The 3,996-nt window shown below is 37.7% G+C and overlaps 1 non-coding gene across 1 annotated transcript; it reads right to left on the reverse strand.

Moving 5' to 3' along the window:
• Positions 1-3,111: 3,111 nt before the first annotated feature.
• Positions 3,112-3,193, reverse strand: Trnas-uga (transfer RNA serine (anticodon UGA)). Its single transcript has one exon. It is a non-coding gene; the product is annotated as a tRNA-Ser (tRNA).
• Between the last annotated feature and the right edge of the window lie 803 nt (positions 3,194-3,996).

Genomic DNA, 3,996 nt, shown 5'->3' on the forward strand with positions numbered 1-3,996 from the left:
AAATGAGGAAAATGGTTTCTAAAAGCATCCAGCTACACGGTGATACTAGGTAAATTGCAGACGATATGCAAGACATGAAAATAAACACCGGTGTGAATATTAGAATAGCTGTCATGGGACATATTAACATGATGAAATTCATTATCAACATCAATGGAAACCACTGACCCAATTTCAACACAGAGCAAATTACAATGCTCGGTAAGACTATTCCGAAAAATGATACAATGAGTGTTAGTATACTTCCTTGACATTTCCCCTTTGTAACAAAAAATATGTATAGTTCCACCAACAGACACGAAAATAAATGTCTCAGCAAATGTAGATTTGTAATTCGTTCCTGTCCCTCGCGAGGTGTGTCCAACTTGATCTTGTTTGTATCGTTGTATCCCATACAGTTCAATAACACTGTGTAATCAATTTTGTCTGCTGTGTAACCGGGACTGTTTCTCAGTATATCTTCGTGTCGACGAAACAAAGACAAATCCTCTTGAATTTGGTGACTCTTGCCAAGGAAATATTCAACAGTTATGGGTGCCAAGATGTTAATTACAAGCGATAACACCCCCGTAACTATTAGCTTAACTGTAATGGGGTCAACGCCCTTTGATTTATTCTTGCAAAGCTGTAGACCAACTGTGTAATAATTTTTGTGACAACCATAAAGCTCCCATCTCTCCTTGGTAAAGTATTTTGCGAACAGCATAGCACACACAGCATACATTGCAGTAATAATTAAAAATGCTCTCATATATGGAGATCTAGCAAACCAGATTGGTGAAGCGGAAAAATATCTCCGAAATGTCTGCAATTTAGCCAAATCATTTCGTATGAATTTAGCCATCTTCACTATGAAACCAGTCACACAACCGTCATACGCACCCTCACATACATACATACATACATACATACATACATACATACATACATATAAATGTATATTTATACATAAGTCAGAGAATTACGATTAAAAAAACAGTATTCATTTATTTCTTAACTGAAAAACATTTTACGAGCTACAAAATGACATCTGCAAAACGGGCATCTCGAATGTTTCGTAACTTTTTTCAATTTAACGTAACAATGTGTGCAAATTAAATGACCACATTTCACTCCCACTAAGGACACAGTGCCAAAAAAGCAGACTTTACAAGTGAATTTCTCTAATGTACTGCCATTGTCAGTGTTTCCGTTGGCCGACTGCCTACTGCCGCCATGTGAAGAATTTTCATTACTTTCGTTTTCAGTCAGTCTTTGAAAGATATGTTTTCCTTGAGCAATAAGTAGCGTGCGATCTTCGTTGTTAGGGATGATGCGGATAAAATGGGTGCGCATCCGTTCCAAAGAGTCTTGTCTTTGTACATTCCTTCCCAAATGCATGGCTATTTCGTGAGAAAGTTCTCTTCTTGAAATGTGGGCTGTTGTCCTGCGACGGAAGACAAATCTACTCATTAGATACACGACTGCCTTTGCCAACCTTGTTATTACCATTTCAGACTGTCTTCCATCACATAGTCTAGCGATAAAAGCAATCATACGGCTGTAAAGACGGTACCAGGCAGTACGGGGTTTTGCAATGTCACGACTCATGTATTCCATCCTTTTTGTCATATTCCTCACGTCACTATTCAAACTTTCTGCGAAACACCTCTTGGATACAGTTGAAAACGTGAAATGTTCCATAAGTATATCCGACAAATCAACACTTGCCTCTTCCAGGGGCATGGTAAAGTCGCATCCAGTACAATGCACTAATTCGATGTCTCTGGAAACTATTAAATTATTTTCAGTGAGTATTTCTGGATCGAGAGTTGATATTGTTTCAGCCATGATGCCGATTAATCATGAGACCATGACAGCGGGCCTTTATATAAAGTAGTGACCACGTGATCATATGTGACGACACAAATTGAACAAAATCGTGACGTGAGCATATCGTTGTTGACGTTCGAATTCACCAAACACGATATAAAAAAAATATGACGTGGAATCAACATGCACGACGACGATTGTAGCCCTGCACGTTCATGTAATTATAGATATGGAAGTCATGACGTCACTATATACTTTTAAGACAACCAAGTAGTGACCACGATCATATGCGACGACACAAATTGAACAAAATCGTGACGTGAGCATATCGTTGTTGACGTTCGAATTCTTGTCACAACTATATGACGTGGAATCAACATGACAATATGAATGCACGACGAAGACGATTGTAGCCCCCGGCAGGTGAGGTTATTTTTCATTCAGGCTTGCTTAAACACAAAGGTAATTAAATTTACCAAGTTGTTTACATTTTTACATTCCACTTGCGGAATGTGTCGAAAGGACCATTAACTTTATCCATAGTGTTACAACTGGAATGTAAAAATGTAAACAACTTGGTAAATTTAATTACCTTTGTGTTTAAGCAAGCCTGAATGAAAAATACACGATAACGTTTCCAATTTGAAGTTAAGTGTCCTTTTCGTACCTTGCCAAATCGTCGCGTCACTGAGAGCAGTAAGGTCGTATCTGCCTATACAAGTGCATTGCAGATACGACCTTACTGCACTGACGCGACGATATGGCTTTACAGTTAAGAGGTGCGTTTGAAATTGTTATGTGTAGACAAATTTGTATTTAAAAAATCTGAAAATTGAATTTGTATGAATATTTTTTTTTTCTGAAAAATAAAATTCTCCGCTTGGTATACTAATCAATTCAGCATTGGTATGATTCGTATTTGCATGAGAAGAAGTTGATAATGTGAGAATTGTATAAATGGAAGGTTTATATTAATATCTAAAGCTAAACACAGACGATAATACTGAGCGTTCTATGTCTTTGAACAAGACAGGAAATGTATGATTGTGGGGACGAATTTTGCTTGCAATTCACAAGATCTGTGTATCCAAGGTAGAGGTCGACAAGAGAAAGTTGTAGTTGCAGATGCCAGTGATAGAAAAGAAGATTTATTTATGAATTAAAGCCGAAATAATATTATCTAATCATCATCCACATGACCATGTATCTTACCCACCAAGCACAGTAAGTTAAGTTAAGTTAAGACGTGTTATTTTATATACTTGTGAATTTCACAAAACCAAACATGAAAAGATCGTACGTAGTCGGCAGGATTCGAACCTGCGCGGGTAGAACCCAATAGATTTCAAGTCTATCGCCTTAACCACTCGGCCACGACTACTCATCTATGATATACATTGGATTTAATAAGTACGATATTGGACGAGTTTATGGCAACGTCTAGATCATGATCTACAAACCTGATTATCTCAAGGAATATGCCTTTCCAAAAGTTGACATGGTGGCGCTCTACCTACTGTCTGCGTGTACCTTGGGGTACTGACCGGTACATTGCCATTAAAGGGCATATCCTAAGGAACATACAAAGTTGCCTGGCATGGGAGATTGTTTTGAATTTTATTACGAAAAATCATACAGTGTTGGCCAAATCATTCAGCAGCATACATTGACGGTGTCTGTTGAAAAACGAAATAAAAAAAAAATAACGTGGCGGTGTTTTTACCAACTTCTCATCATCCGCTCACATGCATTTGGTTTGCTCTCAAAAGATATTGGGGAGAAGTTCAAAGACAGACTAGAATATGCCATGACCAATATTGTACGGATGTATGCACATAAAGACGTGGAAATATTGAAGCAACATATGCAAGAAAAAGTTAAAAACCCAAGGACATTTGTTCTCATTATTGCTGATGAGTGCCATCGACCAAATCATTCATCAGCATACATTGACGGTGTCTGTTGAAAAACGAAATAAAAAAAAATAACGTGGCGGTGTTTTTACCAACTTCTCATCATCCGCTCACATGCATTTGGTTTGCTCTCAAAAGATATTGGGGAGAAGTTCAAAGACAGACTAGAATATGCCATGACCAATATTGTACGGATGTATGCACATAAAGACGTGGAAATATTGAAGCAACATATGCAAGAAAAAGTTAAAAACCCAAGGACATTTGTTCT

This window comes from Glandiceps talaboti, unplaced genomic scaffold, assembly GCF_964340395.1.
Source record: "Glandiceps talaboti unplaced genomic scaffold, keGlaTala1.1 scaffold_51, whole genome shotgun sequence".
Lineage (NCBI taxonomy): Eukaryota > Metazoa > Hemichordata > Enteropneusta > Spengelidae > Glandiceps > Glandiceps talaboti.